The sequence below is a fragment of the Dermacentor variabilis genome, chromosome 6, assembly GCF_050947875.1.
Source record: "Dermacentor variabilis isolate Ectoservices chromosome 6, ASM5094787v1, whole genome shotgun sequence".
Taxonomy (NCBI): Eukaryota; Metazoa; Arthropoda; class Arachnida; order Ixodida; family Ixodidae; genus Dermacentor; species Dermacentor variabilis.
In genome coordinates, this window is record NC_134573.1 from 140,097,716 (window position 1) to 140,123,760 (window position 26,045).

The following is a 26,045-nucleotide window of genomic DNA, read 5'->3' on the forward strand; positions in this document are numbered from 1 at the left end:
GGAGTGTTAGCCAGCGCCATTTAGAGCCGTGGTGGGCAGATGTGGAACATCCTTTTTTGCATGATAGTGTCGTGTAACACCTGAACTGAAGCGAGCAGGCATGTGGCTAATAAACCCATGCATGCTACCTTAAGGCATCAAGGCTATGAGGTTTCAGACCCTCGCAAGAATGAATGAGAAGAAGGAAAACGGGTTTCATTTTTTTAATCATGACCATATAAAGCCAGCAGGCTTTTCTTTGATAAAGGTGATTATTCTGCCATTTCACAGGAATTATTTGCTCATTTGTCTGTTTTTGATTATCTTTGTGAGAATTCTGATGTTGTACAAATGTAGTCTCTTTTTAAAACAAAATTTACAGAACTGACGGAAAAGTATATAACGAGTGTCCATCAGTTGGGCTGAAAAACTAAGAAACCATGGGTGAAGCCTAGTATTCTGAGGTTAATAAGGAAAAGAAGAGTATATAACGCATTCAAAAGAACCCAAAGCAGTTATCAGTTTAAGAAGCAGGTCGAAGTAATTCATGAATATAAAACTAAAGTTCACATTGGAAAGGGTCAGTATTCAATCGACTTAATGATAATATGAAAACAAATTCAAAGCTTTTTTGGAAATACGTAAAAGAATGCGGATCTGACTCAACGGGAGTAAATGAAATTGTTCACCATAATAAGGTCCTATCCGATGATACAGCTAAGGCAGCTTGCTATAATGATTTTTTCATTCTGCATTGCTTGCCCAAAAGAACCTTTGGAAAATTTCATGTGAGAGCTGAGCCATTAATGCAACCTGTCGAATTCAGTGTTGGTGGTATCGAATCATTGTTACAAAGTATAGATGAAACTAATTCCCCCGGCCCAGACGGTATTTCTCCCCGCATATTGAAGTGCTGTGCCTGGCCAATCGCATCCTACCTCTACCTAATCTACACTAAATCTCTTTCTACTGGAGTGCTGCCGAATGAGTGGAAAATGGCACATGTAGTTACGGTTCATAAGGGTGGTCCAAAAAAATATGTAAACAATTATAGGCCTATCTCTTTAACATCCATTTCCTGTAAAATATTACAGCATATTTTGTACAAAGAAATAATGAAACATTTATTACAACATAGATTATTAATTGATAATCAACATGGTTTTCGCAAGGGACTGTCCTGTACAATACAGCTAATTGAATTCTATCAGGACTCAGTGGCTCAGGTGGATGCGAATGGGCAAACAGATTGTGTCGTCTTAGATTTTCGAAAGGCGATTGACATGGTTTGTCACTCATTGCTCCTTCAAAAACTTAATGAGGCAAATGTTAAGAAGTGTGTAGCTGGATTGCCAATTACTTGTCGCAGCATCGGCAATGCGTAATACTGAACGGTGCTACTTCTCCTTGGGTCGAGGTCACATCAGGAGTTCCTCAAGGGTCTTTTTTAGGGCCGCTATTGTTCTTAGTTTATATTAACGATATTCCTGCCGGGATATCTTCGCGTTTACGCTTGTTTGCCGATGACTGCGTAGTGTATAGGAAAATAGAAAAATGAACAGAACTCCATTGATATGCAGGTTGATCTTACTAGCATTGTCTCGTGGTGTCTGAGAAGTGGAAAATCCAACTAAATACAAAAGAAATGAGTGCATCTGTTTTTCACGAAAAAAAAGAAAATTATAGAAACGCGTTAGTTTTTGAACACTGATATTATTGACCAGCAATATATGTATAAATATTTGGGTGTGATCTTGTCAAGTGATTGTTCTTGGAACGCACATGTGAGTAATGTAGTTGCAAATGCTGCTAGAGCGCTAAATTTTATTCAGCGAAATTTGAAATCTTTATTTTTTGCCCTAAAGAATACTGCTTATATTTCATTCGTCCGATCTTGGAGTATGCGTGTGGTGTTTGGGACCCTCGTCAGAAAACCTTGATCGACCAAATCGAGAGAATACAAAAAAGAGCGGGAAAGTTCGTTTATGGGCGATACAAGCGAGAGGAGAGCTGCACTGCAATGAAAAGTGAGCTCAGATGGGAAGCGCTCTCGTCTCGCCGATGGAAACTGTGACTAAAATTGCTATTTAGCATATATAATAACAAAACCTGAATTAATAGACACTTATTTTAAACCACCGCACCATGTATCTAAAGAACAGATCATGACTTTAAAATTCGAGAGTACCGAACTAGAACGAACCTTTATGCTATCATTTTTGCCCAAACTGCAACAGAGTGGAAACGATTATCTTGTGACCAAGTGTGCTGTGCGAATGAAGATGTTTTTTTCGAAGTTGTAACCACCCTGCTTGCACGCCCCCGGGCAATGTGGGGTATCTCTGAATAAAGAATAAAGGCACTGAAGCCAAGAAAAGCATAGGGGTAACTAGCTGTGGTTGAAACTGAAATGTTGAATTGGCTCTGCAGCCATCTATCAAATTTCACCGCAATGCATTATCGTAACTCAATGGGCAGCACATTTAAAAATTATAATTCAGAAGTCTGCCGGAATTTCAACAAATGATCAGTTAGCAAGAATGAGAGTGCAAGCCTTTCTAATATTCTGCGTATTTATGGCTCTTATTCATAACTTTTCTGCTGTGTTATATCAGTGTTTTAATTCGGACCGAAACTGTGCTATAATGTAGCAAAGAGGTTACGGTCTAGTGGCGTAAATGTGCACGTTAATGAGAGGGCAAATCGTCTTGACATTGTTAACTGAGAGTTGTTTAAACTTGAGCAGCCTTCCGAAGTATACTTCTTTTGAAGTTGCTGCTCATTGAGTTACACTGTGTTTGGATCGGACTGCTGGTACGATCTGTTGGGAACTCGGCGCTGACGCCCGTGGTTGTACCTGGGTCGCAAGCCCCAAGGGTAGCGTTGGCCTGGCGGCCTGGGGTACAACTGGAAGCATCCGAAGGTCCCGGCAAAGCATGAGTCGACTGGTAACAACGAAACAACTTGTTTATTTTAACATCGCTAAGAGTTGGCGGTCAGGTTTGACCGAAGTAGAGAGACGGGAGAGCACTTCACTCAACAGAAGAAATCGGAGCCCTCCTTTTGGCGTCCGGGGGCAGCTGTTTTTATACTCTCGCAGTTGAGGGCAAGAAGGAACCCCTCAAAAGACGAGCACGTGAATGTACAATGGGCTAATGGTGACGCACACTGTCGTAGCGATGCCGTAGCACCATGTCGAGCACGATCTCGTAGCACCCTGTCGTGGCGCTGCCGGTCGGACACAATGACTGTAATGAGAGGATGGTCCCTGCTTTGGCATCGCCTGTTTCGGGCACAATGACTGGAACGAGATCCCTGCTTTGGCATCGCCTGTTTCGGGCCCAATGACTGGAATGAGATCCCTGCTTTGGCATCGCCTGTTTCGGGCACAATGACTGGAATGCGAGGATGATCCCTAGGCGGTCGCATCGCCGCAGTCGCGCCTGGAAACACCTGGCGATGAGTGTTGCGGCGACGACGATCGGGCCAAAATGTCTGCCGCCCCGCCGCAGTCGCGCCGGCAAAACCACGTGTCGCAGGCGAAACGCAACAACTGGTACACTGTGTCGTGTGAGCTACTGCAACGAGATGGCGCTTCGTACGCGGTCATGTAAGATGCAGAACAATTCCTCGGGGAGAGTGGACCAGACTGTGTAAGCCGAGCCGGCATGGAGCCGTACGTGTTTTGCATATGCAACCTAGTAAACAGTCCCCAGTTGACACCTATGTTTTGTTAATCATGTATGCTCGTCATCCGGCCACGACATGGAGGCAGCGGTGGGATACTCGACAACGCTGTGAGAAATGCACCGCGCAAGTAACGCAGTGCGGTGAATACGAAACTTTGCTACCCATGGCTTCGCCTACAGTTTCCACCAGCCCAGCACGCAGCTCCGCTCAACTCGTTCGTCGTCAAACTGCCGGAAAAACTTGATTTTTGGCGACCCGAGGAGTGGGAACAGTGGTTCACGAGATGGGAGTGCTATAGAGCCATCTCCAGACTAAAGAAGCACTACAACGAGACACAGGTGAACACACTCATTTATGCCATGGGTCGTGAAGCCGAAGACGTCCTAGCCTTGCTCAGGCTCTGTTATGCTGAGAAACTCGACTACAACACAGTAATGCAAGTGTTCATAAAAAATTTCCTGCCACGGATGAACGTGTTATACGAGTGTGCAAAGTTCAACAGCCGGAAGCAAGACGCGCACGAAACAGCCGATATGTTCATCACTGAAGTCTTCAGACTAGCTGAAGCCTCTGAGTACAGTGCCCTGAAAGAGGAACTGATCTGTGATAGACTCGTGGTCGGTCCCACAGACACGCAGGTAAGTGAGTAGCTGCAACTTAACGCCTAGCTTACTCTGGAAGCCGCTGTCAATGCTGCTCACAACATGGTGACAAACAGCAGCAAAAGGACCTACGGCCACAGCTACAGTAACTTGAAGCTGTCAACACCATGCGCAGCTTCTCAAAGAGCAAAGGAAAGTCAAATAATTATAAAAAAAACCAGCGTGACCACACTGCACAGACATGCAAGTGGTATGGTTCAACAGAACACCTATGGTTAACCATCACACACTATGTGCCCAGTGAATGGCAAAACATGCAGTGCCTGCAGTAAAAAGGAACACTGCTGCCGTATGCTTTTCTGCTTGCAAAAAGCAGAACAAAAAGCACATACCAAGCTGTTTTGGAAGAGGTTTACTTGGACAATTAACTGACCAACAGGATCCTGGGCCATGGAAAATCAATGTGATGGTCAATGACTTGCCAATAAAGTTCAAGGTAGACACTGGTGCAAATGTAACTGCCATGCCAACAAGTCTCTACGACGAACAAGTTATGGGCAACCTGAATCAAGCAAATGAACAGCTGCTCGGACCCGGCAGGACCAAAATAGCAACGGTTAGACTCTTCACTGCGACCCTGTGCTGAAATGGCTGGTTGTGTCAAGAAGAACTTTATTTAATAGACTAGCTGCATGACGCACTTTTTGACCTCCCACAATCAAGTCCTTCAATGTCCTCCAAGTCTCCTAGAAGTAGCAGAGTCAGCAGGCAAGGTCAGTGACTCAGCCAACATTTTATGCCGCTACCTCTACCTGGCTACAGACCTGGGCCTTCTCAAGACCGCTTACAAAATATCGCTACTCCTTGATGCCAAGCAGTGTGCTATTATGTACTCGAGGCGAGTACCTCTGCCCATGTTGCCGAGTGTCCAATGTGAGTTGGAGAGAATGGAGAGCCTGGGTGTCATCATAAAGGTCGAAGAGACCACAGAGTGGCGTGCACCTATGGTAGTTGCGAAAAATAAAGGAGGCGAGCTGCAAATCTGCAGTGACTTTGGAAGGTTGAAATAGAACATTCTGTGTGAATGAGTCTTAGTGCCCACCAGAGCTGCCTGGTTTAGCAAACTTGATGCAAGGGCCGGTTATTGGTTACTGGTTACCTCTGTCCTAGAGGTACACTTTCCTGATGCCAATTGGCCATTTAAATTCCTCCGATTGCCCTTCGGAATTTCCACAGCAACTAAATATTTCTACAGGGAAATGCTAAGACCGCTAGAAGGCCTGGACGGCCAAGCATGTCTGCAAGACTACTGAATAGTGTTTGGCCGCATGAAGGCAGAACATGATGCATGACTGCACAAAGTACTTCAGCACCTGCAAGAAGCTGGCATCACCCTAAACGCAGGAGAGTGTGTACTACACCAGCAGTAAAAAAAATCGGGCCCCTTCGTTAACCACCTTGTTCATTACATAATGAGGGTCTCGAATCTGGCAACATTGGTGCCTTCAGGTAGCATGTGTGGGTTTATTGACCAGTTGCCTTCACCCAAAAAGATCACATACTTGTGATGCCTGCGGCAGAAAGAATGCTCTACATCCGCCGCCAAGGTTTGTGAGTGGTGGCACTGGCTAACAATCCCAGGCTTAGTTCTAGTAGTAACATAAATACCCCAGAAAATGTATGGGAAGATGGTGCCATGGTAGCTCAATCGGTAGAGCATCACACGCGTAATATGAAGATGTGGAATCGTTCCCGAATTGTGGGAAGTTGTTTCTTCATCCACTTTCAATTCCATTAATTTATAATTTCTTTATTTGAATTAGTAAGTACAATTTCCCCTGTGTTGTCCTTGGTATCTTTGTTTGTTGGCGTCTTATGATATGATTAATAAAAATCGGGCCCCTCGGTTCACCTGCTTTCTTCTCGTTCATTACATAACAAGGGTCTCGAATCCGGCAACATTGATACCTTCAATTGGCATGTGGGGCTTTACTGACCAGTTGCCTTCACCAAAAAAGATCACGTACTTGTGACGCCTGCAGCAGAAAGGATGTTCCACATCCATCGCATGTGTGCCATGTTTTCTAAGAAAGCAGGAACTATTCATGTAATCTCTCTGGAAGTTCATAAAAGAGGGGGAGGGAGGAAAGCTTGCGAAGAAGGGAGCAGGGTCCAACAAATTGAGGTGTAGCAATCTGTGTAAACCAAAAGCAAAAAACATTCATACACATACTTGTGAGAAATAGAAAAAAAATAAGAAAATGAATAATTACACAGTCACTCCCACTCTATGATATTAGAAGAACTTATGATATCAGTTGTGCATTCGTGTTTCTACTTCTCCCAAGAATATATTTTAAGTTAAGGATGACAAGTGCATGTGTTACAATGCTCACCTACATTGGTCTTCCTTTGTTTTTATATTCTGCAAGTGTTCTCTTGCCCTTTCATTAGTGCAGCGTCCAATTAGGCTTGTGTAGAGCTTACCAGAAATAAGAGGTTATTTGTTAAACCATTCAAGTGGCACAATTCATGAATGGTGTTGCATGCCTTTTGTTAAAAGCAGCTGTATTTTTACACTCAAGCATGGGAATAAAGCTTAGATGGCTTCTTCGGAACCAGCGGCACAAATGGGCCCCACATTTGTCATCAAACTTCTTCAGTCAGTGCAACTGCTGTGCTCATGAGGCAGTGCCTCTGGCTGCTTCAAACTGCGCGCTTTTGTCTTTTGCTGCTTTCAACTCCTGAAGTTTCCGCAGTAGGGATTCTGAGATTCCGATGATGAGAGTGAGGGGGGCCAGCTGCTATGAACCTGCCAACCTGAGCACAAAAGCTATTGCGCATTGTGTGAATACACATTTTTAGAGCCTATTCAAGGCCCATTGGGGTAATAGTGGGTTTAACATGGGTGTAGGCTGGTTCATGCAGTAGCTAACCATTCTTTGCTCTTTGTTGGTAACTTTGGGAAACATGCTTTAGGGGGACCATCAAATGTTTACCTAAGATATGCAGCGCATTGTCAATGGGTTAATGAAGTTGAGTCTGACGAAGTCTTGTCCGGTTAGGAAGAGTTAAGGGAAAAAACAACTGACACTGACCAAGGTGAAAAATTATTTAAAAACACGTGGGAGCCTTGCTAACAATGCTTTCGCCATGCGTGTCTCAGGTGTAAAGGTTAGTCCTTTTCCATGCCCGTTAAAAAGATTTCAAATGTAATCTGCTGTATTCTCATGTGTCACATTAGAGTTAGGTTGTAAAAGAATTAAGATATTGATGTATCAAAAACACTTAGAACCATGGCCTTGTCAAATATGTAGTGATGTAATGTCACAAAGCACAGGAGCATTGTGATCATCACATCTCAATACCCCTACTGCAGAAGCTTGAATTCCAAATGCAATGAAATTTCACTTTGGCTAAATTGGTAATAAATGAGTAGTAAATACTACTGTAGTGATCTTGGTAAAGCTGCGGGGCTGGTAACTAATTTTTTTTTGTATTCTTTTAATAGTGTATTAGTAGATGACGCATGAACCTGGTGGTTAGTGGCTATGGCGAGAGTCCACATGACCTCCAGGTTTTTTATCACACTGCAGGCAGCTGCAGGTGGTCCCTTACCTCGTAGGCCGCACTAAGGAGCCCTGCAATCTGAGTCATGCCTCACTGCCAGTTACTGGTAATTATAGCATTCATTTCAGTCTCGCTATCAAGAATGCTAGAAGGCTGTTTTGTATTTACACTGGCTGAATCATTTTTTACGCAGCCTTAACTTTTGTTGTAGTTGGGCTTTAAGGGCTGCAAAACAGCAAAAGCCAGCAGTGCACACACTTAGAAGCAGCTGAAGCAGCTGGAAGTACTGCCTCATGAGCACCAAGCGACGCACTCACTGCAGAAGGTTGCTGACAAGCATGGGCTCTGAGTTGGGCTGTTTGATGTTGCGCTGCCAAGCCTGAGAGTGGATGATCAAATTGTAGGTGTGGCAGTTGCATTTTGATAGGTGTTAAATGCATGTGTGCTGTGCATTGTATGCACAGTAGAGTAACTAAGGCAGTCAAAATTAATCCAGATTCCCTCGTACTTCATGCCTCATAATCATATTGTGGTTTTGGCACATAAAACTACAGAATTTGGTTCAATTTATTAGTTGGTGCTCTTTGATTTTCCAGTTCTCTAATTTTCTTGCTTAGAAAAGCTCTGGTTCTTGCTACAAATGATGAATTTGCTATTAAGAAAGGCCAACCTCCAATCTAACTTAACTCATTATTTTCCTTTAGTGTCCCTTTACCGTGCATTAAAAGCATGGAACACTAATACTTTTGTATTAATTTTTATTTGACTTGTGCTCAACAGCTAGATGGCATAGAAGCTGAACTACTACTGTGGGCTTCAAGTTGATAGGTTGCCGTATAAAAGCTTGTCTTTTCTTTTAGAGATAAAAACACCTGAGCCTAGTTTTCTGTCTTTAGATATACTACTGAGAAAGGCAAACATCGCTTGCATGATAGATAAGTGATTAGTTAATTGTGCTCAGTTTTTGCCCCCGCCCCAAAAAAGGAAAGTGAACATAATTGTATATTCTAGTTGCAGAACTTGAAACTAGGAAGCGAAATGCACTTAACCATTTCCCTACTGAGGATGAGCAAGGCTTGTCATTGAAATTTGTGCCTGTACAACTGAGGCTGCGCTGGGTCCATCAGAAGTAAAACCACAAAGTTCTGCTTCGCCGTCCATAGGTTCGGTTCCACTACACACTTCTTTTTAATGCATGATAGATGATACCACAGGGCAGTATGTTTCTGTACTGGCAGCCAACTTTTCAAAATGATGTCATCATCTTGTAGAAGCTTTTGACCATCTGGGGTTTCTTAACATGTACCCATTGCATGGTACATAGGTATTTTTGCATTTCACCCCCATTAAAATGTAGCGGCGCTGTGGCTGGGATTCAAGCCCTTGGGCTTAGTAGTGCCGCACCATAGCCACTATGCCCCCACAGCGGGTATGTTATGGCTGGTCACTTGCCAGTTCTCCATGTGCATTCTGCTAACTGCTAAAAGTCAAAAGCCAACAAGGATACACTTCGTGTGCTAAAAACATCCCTCAGGTGATCGAAAGAGATGCACTTGAAGGGAAATCAAGACATGGTGTAAATACTGCTGCTGGCACTGTGCAATATTCATTGCTTTGGTCTTCAGAACAGTCAAAGCGAAGTTACACGGGCATTAATCAGTTATAGTATTGCTGTTTTGGAGCAAAGAATGCATCTTTTCAGCTAAGCTATTTCCTTCGCTTCTAGTAACCAACCTGAACCAGTAGAAGTGTGCTATATGTGACAAAGATAATATATATAAAAGATACTACAAACTTTTATGTCCTTGTTATGTAGCTCACATTGTATTACCAGCATAGTTTAGGTTAATAAAATTACAGTGGACAACATATATTATAGCAGAGCTTCTGCTTAAGCTACTAAGTCAGACATACTAGTAGACATATAGCACGAAGAAATGGGCACAAAGAAACACGTCGAAAGTGCTCGCACCAAGTACCGCCCGATTTTATTCTTGGAGGGAGCGCAATTATAACCACATTCACTCTTTTTGGGATAGTGATGAGTCTGACTGGTCCAGTGATTTCATTTTACCTACTCATTGCCATGTACAAGCGGCAATGTTTTCATCAGTTTGGTGTGAGTGATGTCAGTTTCTGAGCAAAATGATATCTGAGGGTGCAGAGAGCAGAAATTGTGCAGAAGTTGGTTTCCCTGGGTTTTACAAATGACCGTGCAAAGTGAGGTGGCTGCAGTGACAAAGGTTGCCTGTCCAGTGCAAGAATTTATATCATGTCAAAATATGTCATGTATTTGTTCATCTGAAGTAAAGAATTGAAGCTGGAAAGCTAACAACTCATGTTTGGAGCTTCAACTTAATACTAATGATTGGGAGGAATATGTGGGCCCCTAGCGACCTGTTTAGAAAAAAACGCCTTTTTTGCTTACTACTCTGCGGTTTACTTATCGTGCCGCACCTGCAATAACATATAAGAAGCCAACAAACACTTGCACCAAGAACAACACAGGGGAACTTACTTCAGGTTAAATGAAATAACGAAACAATAAATTAATAGAAATGAAAGTGGATGAAAAGAGCAACTTGCCGCAGGTGGGGAACGATCCCACAACCCTCGCATTTCGCGTGCGATTCTCTACCAATAGAGCTACCGTGGCACCGTTTCCCATCCACTTCCTTGGGTATTTATGTTTCCTTGTAGAACCCTGGGAGTGTTATCCAGCGCCACCACTCACAGACCTTGGCGGTGGACGTGAAACACCCTTTCTGCTGCAAGCGTCACGAGAATGTGATCTTTTTTGGGTGAAGGCAACCGGTCAGAACCCACACATGCTACCTGATGGCATCAATGTTGCCGGATTTGAGACCCTCGTTACGTAATAAATGAGGAGAAAGGGGGTTAACTGTGGGGCTGTTATTAGTCATATCATAAGAAGCCAACAAACACTGACACCAAGGACAACATAGGGGAAATTACTTGAGCTTAATGAATGAAACAACGAAAGGATAAATTAATGGAAGTGAAAGTGGATCAAAAAACAACTTGCTGCAACTTATGGGATCGTTCCCCACCTGCGGCAAGTTGTTTTTTCATCCACTTTCATTTTGATTGATTTATCGCTTCGTTATTTCATTTATTAAGCTCAAGTAATTTCCCCTATGTTGTCCTTGGTGTCAGTGTTTGTTGGCTTATCAGCTTGTAGTTGGTGCTGGTCCGGTTGATAGGTCTTTCTCCTTGTTTTTTCATGCTATCATACTTCTAAGTATAAATAATCTTGCATACTATTGCTGAAAGCTGAGAGAGTCGGTTATTGGCATTAGGAAACAGTTACTACACTATAAGATGAAGCACATGAAATGCACAGGATGAGCTCTGTACATGAACTTGTTTTAGTACATGAGTGCAATTATATGCATGCATGAAAGGCTCACATTTGCAGCAAAATTTGACGATACGTAACATATAAGATACATCACTCATTCTATTTTGCATGTACCATACATCTTTTTCAAGTAATCAATTTTTCTATTCGAGATTTCAATAGAAGGTGTGCTATTGTATTTATTGGTTTGTCTGGGAAGGCCCTTATATATCAGTGTGCACTTTTAGCCTTACATATTCTGAGTATTTTGTGCTGTTGTATTTTGCCATGTATTGGCATCTTTTACAATGTCCTGCAAGTTTTTCAGACCTTGCTAACCTGCGCAGAATGCTCAGCCTGTCTTTGGGGCACCTTTGAGTGCCTTTAATGCCTTCAGCAGCAAGTGTTACGTAGGATAGACCAGGATTTGTGGTAATGGCAGGCTGCAGGAGCATTGTGCACAGATGTAGGTGGTAACAGCGTGTGGATATCTCACAAAACATTGCAAAAGATGCCAAACTGTGCCAAAATTTGACTGTACACACGCGCTTTGCAAATATAAGGCAGGGAAGTGCAGATTTGCATACTAGGCCTTTTCCATCCAAGAAACCAATAACTGCATTAACAAACCTTCTACAGGGGTCTTGAATAAAGAAGTAGGTTACTTGAACAATATGATGTATGACATGGGTGCATCATGAATCACATAGTTTATATGTCGTGTATTGTGAAATTTCCTGTGAATGTGTCGTTTTATATATGTAGTCATTGTTTAGTGAGGTCATTTCATTTCCAGCACCCATTGTCTGCATATCATGTTGGTATTTTGTTTTGTCTTAGAACCGTAATTATGTTTCATAAAACCTTACATTGCTAAAATTTGACTTTGGGGCAGTTTGGTCTTTTCATCCACGTTCTTGTTTTTGTCATTTCCCTTATCATGTAAGCATTTTTCTGGAGCACTTGCAGTATTTCGTCATGCTCTTGCGTTTACGAGCCAGATGTCTGTCTCTGAGCAGCCCAAACCACTTGAAGCATGCAAATCTGATGCATCCTCAATAGAACTCCATAGTGAACGTATTGCTAAAACTATTTTTTAGGGGATGAAGCACTTCTGTAACTGCCGAGTTTTGCAGCAATAAAGAAGCAGAATGCTTGCATCTCTGTAATCCATATTTAACTTTGTATCATCTTTTATCTGACTGTCTGTCAGCATGGTAACATTGCATATTGTCTTCTTTATTAACATTCATAGGTTCCAAATTGCTCCTATAATGTGTTTGTCCTCACATTTTCTGCAATATCCTTCACCAGAAGGACAACTAGCAGTTCACTTGATTTACCACTTTTACAGGCAACAAATTAACCATAATAGTAGTGTCATGCCCATTGCTTAAAAGCTCCTAAACAATTCTGCACATCTGAAAGTTCCTTGAATTCATGCAAGCAGGTGCTGTTTATAATATGGCTGAATGCTCATGTGATTGGTTTTTTAGGCCATTGTGAAAGAAAAACCCCAGTACCAGTGTTGCTTTATGATGTTGACCTGTATTTATTATTACATTGGTGAACTGTGTGTGCACTCTGAAGATATGCGCATTACTGCTGGTGTTTTGTATAATCTGTGTATAATAAAACAACGCATTATATTATCAAGAACACATTCATTTTATTAGTTTTTTAATATGTTGTCATGATTTCCTTTCATTGTCAGTGCTGCTAGGCATCCTAATACCTAATTAAAGAGCTTCTGCAGATATAGAGTCGATTCAAAATTTCATAAACTTTTAATCATGCAGCTATAGTTTCTTTTTAATGATACGCTCTTTCTTCATTACAAAATAGAGGTTCCTAAATTGGTTATTCGTACCTATGAACCACCCTAGCTGGATGAAAATACTTTTCAGAAACTGCTCAAAGGTCTATAATCAAGTCGGCATAAGAAGATACTCTTTGCAGATACAAAACATTAATGGTCTATCGCAATTAATGAAACATTCTGGAAAGCCTTGTGGTCATTCATAGAAACACTTGTTTGTAGCTTTCTCAGTGCCGTGATGTTTCAGCCTTAGTCTACAAGATAACGATGCTCACACGATGTGAAATTTCCACGAGGTATTCTGTGTGTACGTTCTGCAACTTAAAAGGAAGAGGTCCGAACATTGGCCAAAATGGTTTAAAATAGTTATTTGCATTTTGGCTTCCCCTGGGAGTCTTGTTCACAAGGCTCCCGTGGGGGAGCCAGAACGTAAATAACTATTTTAAGCCATTTTGATCGGTGTCTGGACCTCTTCCTTTTAGTATGCATAATCCCGACCAGACGGGCTTTTGTCATACTCTCGACTTCATCCAGTCTGCAACTGTACAATGCGTTCGTGTTGTCCACTTCTCTACTCTTGTGCCTGTCTGCGCAACTCACCTTTTTTGCATATGAATCCTTAGCAACTAGCTCGGCTTTCTGTCCTAATGTACAATGGGCTGTAATTTTTCCTAAAATCTGAGGTGGCCAAGATACACTTGGCGTGGTAGCATTGACTGGCACAGCACTGTTGAATAATTCGTGGTGCTATGTTTAGATACTCATGTGGTGTCAGTTTGCAATACAATAGTACATAATCTATTTACGTTTGGTTTTTCAGGATGCTCCCTATCATGAACTGCCATCTCAACAGTACCATGGCTTTTTGTGTGGATTCCTTCCATTTTGAAGGCCACCACTGCTTGCACAGCATCGCAGCCTGCCTGCCTTGATCTTGCGGAAGAAAATACAAAATGCCTATTTTTTGAAATGCGTGCATGGCTCCACGCAAGACACCACCTGCCGTCGGGGTGTTAGGGCGTTTTGCAGAGAAAATGTTTGTAATGATGCCTTGTGTGTGCCCTGGTGGCTAAATGTTGGCCTCTTTGCCTGTGTAAAAATTTCACACTTATGAATACTGTTAAGGGTTCCTGTATTATTTTTATTACTTACAGGTTCCTGTTAAGGATTCCTGTATTAGAAATTTTTGTTTCATTATAAAACTAAATGTTATAGTTGAATTGCTGCTTTGTGTGATATGCAATATTCAGCTGAAGGTGATCAGCAGAGATCGAACAAGTGTTATATCAGGTGGAGAAATTTTTTTGAGAAGCGGACTTCTTCGTTAGGGTAACAACTGTTTTCCTTGGCAGTATTTACATAGTTCACTTTTCTCCACTTCATGGATATCCAGCAAAATGACTGAGTGCATAGGGAGGGTGAGGCAAGTTTAAATGCTCAACATGGGGATTTAGTTGGGATAGCAAGGTGTGTAGAAGGAGAGTTTGGCAGGTTGCTGACACAGATTTCTATGAGTAATCTTGTTGATTGTGTCAATGTCGGTTATTTAATGCGAGGCATCTTCTAAGGCAAGAAATTTTGAAAAAGCTCCTTATAGTTGTGGAAATTCAGTATGTGCCCCCTGGGGCTACCATGTGTATGTGTCACTGTGGCCATTGGTTATAAGCACTTGAGGCCACTGGGTAGATGCAGCTCTTCAATGAAGTTTTTTGAAACAAACTTGTGTATGTACACTGGGTGTGTGCCACTGCATATGTGCCACTCTTTAATGAACCTCTTTGATGCTGACTTTGGTCATGGGGCATCACAACAAGAACCTACGTAGTGACATCTGTGTATGCATGTAAGTGTGAGCTGAAATTGTCTGCTTGGATTTTCTTTCCCTGACGACGACTAGGCTCCTTGTTGAATTTACTTCAGCCTGAGATATCACCTGTTTGACTACTGTTATCACATTATGCCCATTTTGCTGTGAACTTGTCATGTTCTCTAGCTGGCAAGCTTGAATTTCAGGTACTGTACAGTGCTAGGAAATTAATTCAGAGTGGGTGGTACCACCTCTGCTTCTTTTTCTTTACAGCTGCATGTTACATGAGAGAATAAGTTGTACGTAGATGTCTATTAGAAATAGCATAGGTATTCAAGGGTACTTTCATTATGTTCTAGGTCATAGGTGCTGTCTGGCCTCCTTTGCTTCATTTTTTGTAGCATGCTCGTTTACATGCAAAAACAAATGTGGCCTGTTCTAATACATGCAAGGACTGCCCAACAGCTCATGATGTTTTGAGCCACTCAATTTCAGTCTTGGCTGCACTTGTGGGTTTTGAACTGCACTGAAGCTTGCAATATGCTTGAGTTTCCTGTCAAACTGGTTTGCTTGTTTGTATCCAATTTATTGAATTATTTCACTTTCATTATGCTAATAGTCATTGATTGTACTATCATGTTGGCACATTTGATTCTAGAACTGTAATAAATTTTCAGACATTTTATTGCTTTGTCATAATTTCTGCACCTCGTTAGACACAATCTACTAAACACACACACAAAAAAAACTCCCTTCAACCTCGTAAAACTCCCAAAAGGCGCATAATAAACTCCCTGACCTACCTGTAAAAGCTATAATAAAGAGCTAAAATGCACTCCCAAAACATCTGTTTAAAACTCCCTTAAAACAGCTCCCTAAAGCTGTAAAAATTAACTCCCAAACATTCTCTTATATATTCCCATAAAAAGCAAAAATTCAACTCTCAAAATTAACCATAATTGCTCCCTTAAGCAAAGCTCCCAAAATATGGGAACAGTTGCTCCCTTGTTTACACCTAAGCACTCCTACAAGGAGGCAAAATAATTTCCCAAAGGTCTCCTTCAACACTCCCTTAAGAAGCCAAACGTTTCCGAAAATGTACGTAAGGACTCCCATCGCTTCTCCTATAAATTCCCATAAGCAGCAAAATAAAATACCCATGTCAACTTGTAAAAGCTCTCAAAGCTCCACATAAAAACTTCCATAGTGCTGGTGTTCAAAAGAGGAATAAAAAACTCCCAACGTTCCCCATAAAGACTCCTGCAACCGCTCAGGGGTCGGTGTTCAAAGGAGAATTAAAAAACTCCCATAATTCCCCATAAAACCACCAAACACAAGGGTGTGAAAAAAAACTCCGTTCGAATGGAGGATATTGTCCTCCCTTAAGGGCTTGAGTTATGCAACGAGGCCAAAACTCCCTAAAAGGGTCAAACCTGTTTACAGTGTAGGAGCCTGAAGGATGAGTCGACCCGCGCCCCGGGTGGCTTGTAGTGTGTACGCGCGTTCATCAGTGCGTCGCGCGCATGCGCGTACACGCCTACACGTGCCGTGTACATCGACAGAAGGAACGAGTAACAATTGCTCACGCTCAAGAGGGAACACTCCTAAAGCGACGTAATTTCAGGAACGACCATTCAACCTTCTCATGAACACTGCGCTTTGTCATGACCGCTTTCAAGTGCTGTGCCACGGATTACGGAGAGGTTACACAGTAAAACGTGTAGCGGAGTTCTCCATTTCCCACGAGAGCCGCTCGATGGGCGCGCTGCTGCGAGCTTATTTGGTCACGGCGTTGGGTGAGATTAGCAGGCGCGCTCCTTGGGTTGTGCGCCCCTCAAAACGTGTGCAATACTGACTGACAATAGCATTCTTTGATTCTGAAGAAGCCGGAAGTGCGTGCCACGTAACGCTGTAGAACACGTATCGTTCGAGGAAGCACTGTGATGAGAAGCCGTAGTCTCATGACGGAGCTTTAAACTGGCCATGTCAATGGCGATATCGAGCATCTTTGTCCAATAACGACGCAACTCGAACGACGATGCTTTCTCTCAATTGTTTCCATGAGCTATACGGTAGAGGATAGGCGCGTGCGTAGAGTCTCGCGGCATGTAATATTTGGTTTGAATTAAGGGGTTTTACGTGCGAAAACAACGGTTTGATTATGAGGCGCGCCGAAGTGGGGGACTCCGTATTAATTCTTGACCACCTGGGGATCTTTAACGTGCCACCAACGCACAGGACAAGGGCGTTCTTGCATTTCGCCCTCATCGAAATGCGGTCGCCGCGGCCGGGATTTGATCCCGCGACCTGGCGCTTAGCAGTGCAGCACCATAGCCACAAGCCACCGCGGCGGGTGTAATATTTGGTAAACAGTAGGGGTCGCGATGGTCGTGGCTGATGCTGGCACCGTCTTACTTCTGGCGTTGTCGCGTTTGAAATGCGTGCTGAGCTGCGTTGCTGAAGGGGCTTGAAAACACTCGCACTGCTCCGATTTTCGATTTCACCGAATCATAAAGCTCCGCTGTTAAAGTGCGTTTCAAAGTCGTTTTAGACTTCCATCGCTCTCTGTCCCGTAACCGCGTGAGCCGAACGGCAATGTGTCATGCAGCTATCACGCTTCATTAGGAAGTTTTAAAAACTAGGGACCCACAGTTAGGAGATGCTATCGGTCAGGCGTACAAAATAACTCAAAAAGAGTACGAGCACACTGAAAGAGCACGAACGCGTTTGAGTTCTAAAGGTACACAGAGTCGCTTGGGGATTATATTTCTAAAGCTCCCTATTCGGTACCTTATACTGTAGTGATACGTCTCCAGCCCACGTCTCAAACGCCCGATTTTGTAACTCAGTATACTGATACGTCTTCGGCCGACAACTTTGCAACATTCAATTACACGTGGTGATCTCTCCAAAAAAAAAGTGATTTCAATCTTCTGCGACATTTTCCGCGATGTTAAAGCCCTTCGTACCATCACTTGAACGCCTGCCCCAATTTGAACATTGGGGCGCGTAGGAAGTGTGCGCTCAGCAGACAGTACAGAGTGACTCTCCCAATCTCAATGTCGGGGATTCTACGCCGCTTCTCGGTCTCAGATATGACACCGAGACCATAGAGAAAAACCAAGCTTTACCACCTCTTCTCGCAAAACTATTCTTATCACCTGAGCATTCAGGGTGCGCGTATAGACTTCAGCTCGTACAACTTTCAGCTTGCCACATGCTCCTCCAGAGGCGTTGTGAAACTGTCACGCATTTCGCCTGAAGTCGCAAGACAAATTTCGCCTACATCTTTCGACGGGCGTTCAAGAAGCTGCATATTGTCGAAACCATCGCAGTCGCGCGAGCTTAATACGAAGTATATCCTCTTTGGCGAGCGCACCGCGCAGCAATGCTAGTTCTCTTGAGTTCAGAGGGAGATTAAAACGCACGTGATTAGAGGTCCGAAACGAGAAGCGGCAGTCTTACGACTCTCCTATGGGCTACGGCATTAAGACTCCCGTCTCCCCGGAAAGTCCGTCTTGCTCGATAAACAAGGGGAGAAGAAGCGCGGGGCGAGGAACACAGGCAAGAGACTGCGCTCGGCGCTGTTCATTCATCCCCGGTCAACCGTGCCTTCCCCTCCCACAGTTCCATCCCGTTTGAAGAAAAACAAGAGGGCCGCTCCAGCGGCGATCAGCTTCTCGCTGGGAATAATTGGGCGGACGACGACGTTAGACATCCGCCCACAATTCATTCCACTCAGGACGAAACGAGAGAGAGAGAGAGAGAGACGGGAGGAGGGTGAGAGAAGAGAGATAGCAAGTGGCGGGAGCTTCCACTGCAGAGGCGTGTATATTGCACACACAAACACATATACTCTCTCATCCCGACCCCCCCTCTCTTTTCGTTGCTTCCAATCCCATTGCTCCTTCCGCTTCCCCTTGTTCATGCTCACCCGGTTGAACCGTTCCTCCCCAAACGCGTGGCCCCGTTTTTCTTTTCTGAAAATAAAGCCCCCGGAGACGATCCGAGCTACAGGCGCAGCGTTGAGTCGTCGGGGCAACGCAAAGAAAACAATGGCTGGAGAGAGCGAGGAGAGATCGGCTTTGGGTGCACACGCGCAAACAAGCTGCAGCGTCACGTGGCGAAGCCGAAGAAGGAGGCTACATGCGGGCCCATATGTGGGCTGTACGGTGGAAGACCTCATAAGAAAGAGACAGCGAACGGCAAGGAACAAATTTGAAGCTATGAGAGCGGAAACTATAATAAGAAACCGAGACGTCGTTGAGACGAAACTTGTAAGGAAAGCATGAACAGAGCGCAGCGTAAGGCTTGGCTGCCTGCAGCCGCCGCGCTATGAACAGGAACGGATAGAAACAAACAAAAAAAGTGGAAATAAGAACACCGAGAGAATTAATACAAAGAAAGGAATAATCTCGAAAAAAGAAAAAGAAAGTAATCAACAAGGAGAGAAGCGTTCCTTTTTCGATCCGACCCAATAACAAGCCGAGCTTCCTCCGCGAACACGCAAGCGCCGCGGCGAAGCTGCAACCTTTCTCTCCGCTTCGCCTAGTGCTTCCCCCTTTTCCCCTCTCACCCTCCACTTCCCCTTTCTCGAAGCGACGCGGGCCTTATTTTTCCAATTTTATACGAAGCGGGAGAAAACAGAGCCGCTCGGCGCTTCCCTCTCTCCGTTCGGATGTGAAGAGAGAACGCGCGCGAACGCGAGGCTCTGGCGATGGAGGAAATGAAATCGAAGGACGGCAGGATAAAATAAAAAAGAGGGAAAAGGGGATCACGCGTCTCCTCGAGACCTTTCCATGAGTTTCCCTGTATTTCTACTTTTCCCCAATTTCCCCTTATTTCTGTCTGAACGCCCTTTATCGCCCATGCATTTCTTTCTTTAGTTGTGTCTTCTTTTCCATCCTTCGCAATGTACTCCATTTTCCACCGTTGCCCCCCCCTCCTTCCCCTTTTTCCATTTCACATCTCTCGCGCTCTCTCGTTCCCTCTCGACGACCGAACGCACACTCTTTCTACACGGCCTGTACTACTTGCAGCGAAGCCTGGAACTGCAATAGCTTTGCGTCGCTGCCGCTGATGCTGCTGCTGCTGCTGCCGCATGTAGAGAGCTTGTTGTCCAATAACGCCAAGACCGCCTCCTTGCGAGCTTTTCAACCAATAGAAAAACGCCGGTGGCGCCCCCCTCCCACCCTCAACCCCCGGCGGCGTCGCATCTTGTGCGCGCCTGTTCTATTAAACTTTATGCCGGTGCGCCGCCTCTCCGTTCGCAGTTTTCTATTCTTTTATTTATTATTTTATTTTCCCTTTATTATTCTGCAGCTGCACGCTGATGGAACTCGGCTTGCTCTGTCGTCGCTGGCATCGAAAATGGAAGGACCTCTCTCGGAGTGAGAATGGAAAATGAGCATTCGAAAGCAAGAGAGAAAGGGGAAAATATAAGGAAAGGTGAAAGCAGAATCGAGGATGAAAGAGCTGAAGGGCGCGTGGGCGAAGACTTGTATACGAAACCGGCTCTTGCACTTCTATTAGAGCTTTAGCTGTGCTGCCGTGTTGGCTGGAGGAGTAATGCGGCAAGCAGCTTCCTTGAACATGTTTGTTGTCATGTCTCATTGTTCGCCCAGCTGTCGTCTTCCTCTTTCTTCCCTCTTTCATTCCCTAATTCCCATCTACTATTTGTCTCTTACTCTCTGGACAGTAGGCAGGCGGCAGTTACTAGCCTGGTCCTCGCTTTTCCATTTCCTCTATTTCAAGTACATCTATATATTTAAACCAAGTAATAATAAATAATAATAATTAATAATAATAAATGAGGACGGATTAACCTTTCCCGGGGCCTCGTGCTTTAGAGGTGACAGATGGTCGACTAATAAATATGCGCTGGAGAAAAGTAGAAAAAAAAAATTACCGACGATTACGTTACTTCCTAATGCGAAATTTGAGCGCAGCAAATAAGCTGTTTCACCTTTTGGATAGATTGAGGCAAAGAAATCGAGCAACACATGTATGCGCTATCACAGAATTTTTTTTTTATTTTTCACACGTATTCCTTTAACAAAGACTCCACTAACAGTTCTTGACAGTCATGAAGGAAGCTTTGTGGTCGGAGAAATAGACTGATATATGTTCGACTTGGTACACGAATGCTTGATTCTCAAAGACGAGATCTATACAAGTGCCTCGCGAGGTTGTCACAGCCGTGGGGGAAGCAGAGGCTAAGCGCCGCCGCCGAGAAGACCCTGCCGTTCGCGCCGCCGAAGCGGAGGCTCATTGCCGCCGTCGAGAGCAACCAGCAGTAAGCGAGGCTGAAGCAGAAGCTCATCGCCGCCGCCGAGAAGACCCTGCAGTTCGCGCCGCCGAAGCGGAGGCTCATCGCCGCCGTCGAGAGCAACCAGCAGTAAGCGGAAGCGGAGGGGGGCGGCGTGTACACCCAGCGGCAAACGATGGGGGCAGAAGCGCGCGCAGCAAGCGGACAACACGATAAAGGGAGGAGGGAAGAGATAGCAGCGACTGACTGATGCCTTTGACTGATACTCTTTCTGCATGGCGGCGACGGTGTTCTATGCAGTCACGTTATCTTGACTCTCTAGCGGCGTCAGCGGCATCCAGCGGTATCAGTCGGTCGCTGCTAGCGCTGGGGGGATGAAAGGGGGGCGGAGCTGGTTACGAGGCCGACGACGACGCCGACGACGACGACGACGCGAAACCCAGGAACGGACGCCAAAGAGCTGCGCTCTAAAAACGGCTGGAGTGTTGGTGGCGCAAATGAGCAGGACACGCGCATTTTTTGTAGTGCCACATGTTTCTTCAAAAGCGTTTGTTAAACCGAACAACGGATGCGCGGTGGCCGTAAAGACAGTAGGAAACGTAGCATATGCCCTGCGTAACCAAGAGATTGCACCGAGAGGAAGCCTCACTTCTATATCGATTAAGGACAGGATCTGCTAATACACCGGCCTGGTGATTTAAAACGGGGCGAATCAACTCTCCGAACTGTACGGCACGCAACGAGACAGGAGACATTGAGCACTTTTTGTGGTCCTGCCAGCAATTCCAAGATGAAAGAGACACTCTCCTGAAGAATCTGCAAAACAAGGACCTTCCTCATGCGCGCCTGCAACACCTTATATTTCCGGAGGGATCATTTATAGCCCGCAAAGAGACTTCACGTCTCCTCATCGAATTCTTAAGAGAGACTGGTTTGATGGACATATGGTGAAACCCTTCAGCGGTATTGTGCGAGACGCTCGGGCGGAGCAATTGCCGGCCTTGATCGCCAGGCTAAACCCACCTGTTGCTACAATTCACCACCACCACCTCCACCATTACCACGCCTTTTTGGAGGAGATGAATGTCGACACATTGCAGAATATCGAGGGCCGAATTCGCGGAGCTTTCTTGTTCGTAAGAGATTTTTGCCATTGGCCAGCTGCCTTCGCTAATGACGTGTCCGTCATCGCGATTGGCTGCTTTCTGTTCTTTAAGAACTGTCCCAGCGCACGTACTTTTTTTCCGGAAGCAAGGACATAACTATTATTGTAACGCAACTTCTTTCTCTTTTTTTTTTCGTTTCGTTGGACGAGAACTGTCATGCCACATAAAAAACCGTTCCTAATCTGTTGTTGTTGAGCAAAGTGCCACAGGATGTCACTGCCAATGCCGACGCTGGCAGCGACGGCATCGAAAGAAGAGAGGGAGAGAAGAAAAGAAAGATAAAGGAGACGTATACAAAAAAAATGCTTGAATGAAAAGCATGTGTAGCGTACCTGATTAATTCAAGCAGGCCAAGTGACTATTTGTCGACGCCCAATTTCAAAGGGAATGTCAATCAATCAATCAATCAATCAATCAATCAATCAATCAATCAATCAATCAATCAATCAATCAATCAACCAATCATCATAATCCCCACCATCGACCATCCAGTGTTTCGGTGTTCCGCGAGCAGCAACACACATACACGAAATAGGCTGAACCTCTCCGTTATTACTCCCGGCAACAAGGAATGCATTCAGACCGTAACCTGCACTTATTTAACATGCGTGCCAAGGACGAAACGAAGGCGAGAAGACATAAATAAGTGCAGTAAAAAGGTTGCGCGAGTTCTCGTACACTGGGCGCTGGATTGAACAACGCGGCCTGCATTTTCTCTCCCCGACGGGCGACAGAATTTGTTTAGATACCCGCCACTTGCGTAACGAGCCGGCTGCACCGTCGCTTATATATTTTTCTTTCTCTCTCTCTCTCTCTCTCTCTCTCTCTCAAAGTACTGGAAGCGAGCTGTTTCTATTCAAATTAACAATAAATGTGCATAGCTTACGTATAGCGCGCACATCCCGGGTGCAGCATATGTCTTCGCATCGCGCTGTCTCTATCCTTACGCTTTCTATTGTATACCTAAAATCTATTATGTTGAGCGACGCCGCAGAAGTGGGATGCGATGAACGAAGCGTATAACTACTCCGCGAACATGTTCGTGTTGCACAACGTCGCTGGCACACGAAAACGCTGGTCACATATACACTTTCGAGAAAGAGAAAAAGACAAAGCAAGAAAAAAAAAGTGAAATACAAATATGTCGTGCTACAACATTCTTCCGCACATAAAGACCGCGCGCTTCGCCGCTTCTCCGTGCTTCCCAGGCGGGGTAGGCAGTAAAAAAGATAAGAGAAGAAGAAAAAAAGAAGCCGAGAGAAATTCATTTTACGTAATCGGGCATGCCTGAAACCGCGCGGTCTTTCTTATTGATCGCCATGGGGTTGAGATTACATTTCGCTTGCATTTCCCGGCGTCAACAGCGCGTCTTCCTTTTTTTTTTCTCTCGTGTTATTTCTCTTTATCGTACTTCCAGACCCTGCCCTCGGGCTGAAGACGAAGATCGAGGACTTCCGAACGAGTGAGACGCAAAACAAGAAATTAAACGGTCCAAGTAACGAAGCGATCGGGGTTGCATATAGAAGATTCCCAAGTAAAAGTAAACTCCAAGGGATCCTCAACAATCTCAAGATGACAGTGGGTTTTGTTATTGTTGTTGTTGTTGTTTTTATGCCATTTTGTACGCACATATATAAGGCGTTTCTTTGGCCGACTGCATCTCCAAACCAGAAGTAGAGCACGCGGCGAAGCGAGGACAAGTCAGAGAACGGAGTGGGAGGGGGTGTGTCTTCGTGCCGGACGAGAGAGAGAGTGGATGCTTTACTCACCGCCACGGTGCTCACCGCGGAGCTTGGAACACGTGCAGCAGAATAGAATGCAACGGTGACGGCTGGTTCGGACAGCCGGCGAAAAGAGGATTTGTTCAGTACCACGCGCGAAGCCGAGGTTTGTCGTCTGATAACTTTTTTTTTTTTTCGTCTCATAGCGGCGACAAACGCTGTAAGGACGGTGCGGTTGCATTCGGGCCATCGCGCGTGTGGGTACATAGTCACCCATTGTATGTAGCTTTCCCTGCTGTACGGTCAGCATCACGTCGTGATGCCGACGACAAAAATGAGATGCAGATAAACGAAATGTCAGGACTCAGCTGCACGGTCGCGTTTGCCACTAAGGAGAATGAAAAACTAAGTCGGTTTGGAATGGTGAAAAAATACTAAAAAAGAAAAGGTTATTTGCATTTGTTTAGAGAGATAGCATCGGTCATTTGAGGAGAAAATGAAGGCCGAACAACTTACACACTCTTCGAATTTCGCGCCAAACTGCAGTACCGGTGACGTCAATAGACTGTCATGAATTCGGCTGCGGCATGTGTATATAGGCTTGATATATATATATACATATATATATATATGCAAGCGTGAGGTGCTGACGAGTTAGAGTAGCTAGTCGTGTCAGTGAGGGCCACCGTGCTACCCGTGGGCGTTCGCGTCACTATCGTTATTGGGAAATAAATAAACAAATAAATAAATATTCGCACACACAAAAAAGCTCTTATGCCAAAATTTGGCGCGATAGCGAATTCTAGGCAATCCTGATGCCGGATATACTATTAGCGAAGGCGAGTGAAATGGGAAAAAGTCACTCGCCTACGAAAGGTTTCTCGTGAGTTCGGCTCCTGAACCCATCTATACCTCGATAGCAGCAGCGCTACTCGATCGCAGCGGACGCTCCCGCCTTCTTAACATGCTATTACACGGCACTTCAATTGTGACGCCCACAACGTCGTCTTCGTCCGCCATGGGGCATTGTTTTTCCATGGCCTCCGAAATAAATGCACAGACGTCACAAGTCTCGGAGCCTGCGTGACGCACAAGAAACCCACACAAGTCGCATATACTGCAGCGTCAACGCATGCGCGATTGCACATGTGTTTAGCGCGCTCCGCTTGCAGCGCTGCCGGATGCACCAGGCGTGCGCTGGCAACATTCTTGCGCGGCGGAATGTAGTTCCAGGCGTAACTGTCTGATTGCTGGTGAGATTAGGGAGTGTTTGTTTTCATTTGGTGCATGACACAATTACAGCGATACGCGAAACGTTAGGACGTCTGCGCATGCAACTCGTATACCGCGAGTTCAGCGACCGCTGAACAGAAGGCGCGGCGCGGATGAACACATCTCGAGAGACATTCGGCATTCCCATTGGTTAACGCCACTGGCGGGCAACGTTTCATGTTACAGCGAAGCTGTTAAAGATCTAGTTCCGCGACCGTTTTTCGTGCGGTGGTGAAGGCCAACGTGCAGTGGCGTGCTCACCGTAAAACGTCAGATAACAGACAGCAAACGCAACTCGAGGCTGTACTTTTACTGTGAAACGTGATCATAAAAAAAATGTTACCTTGTGTGTACCACGCACGAAGACACAACACCTTCACTGCGCGTTTCTTTCCTTCTTTTTTTTTTTTTTGAGAGAGAGTAATCTGTAAATTTTGTTTCTCACGTCGCGTTTTGTCGACTCCATCTTGGTGCTCCGCTAGGAGTTTGTATGGTCGCAGCGAGAGAACGCTGATCACGTGGGTTCAAGTTGCAACGCTGCCTGCGTGGAGGGCCCGACGCGCCTGTATATATATGACCATGGGGCATCCGTTACGAATCATCACTAAGAAGAGCCAGCAAACAGACCCCTAATACTTCCGAATGGCGTGACCACTCGGTTCTCTGTGTCTGGAGCATCAGCATTGTTTTAAGGACTTCTTTTTTACGATTGGGGGAGGGTGAAGCTGCGGATGCAGTTCTAGTGACCTGACGACTAGACAAGAAGCGGATGGACGGTGGGTCGCAGCAA

General features: G+C 44.9%; 1 protein-coding gene across 2 annotated transcripts in view; it reads right to left on the reverse strand.

Moving 5' to 3' along the window:
• Nucleotides 1-26,045, reverse strand: part of lin-28 (protein lin-28 homolog) — a 252,336-nt gene that overhangs the window by 201,002 nt on the left and 25,289 nt on the right. The gene's annotated exons all lie outside the window — the stretch shown is intronic.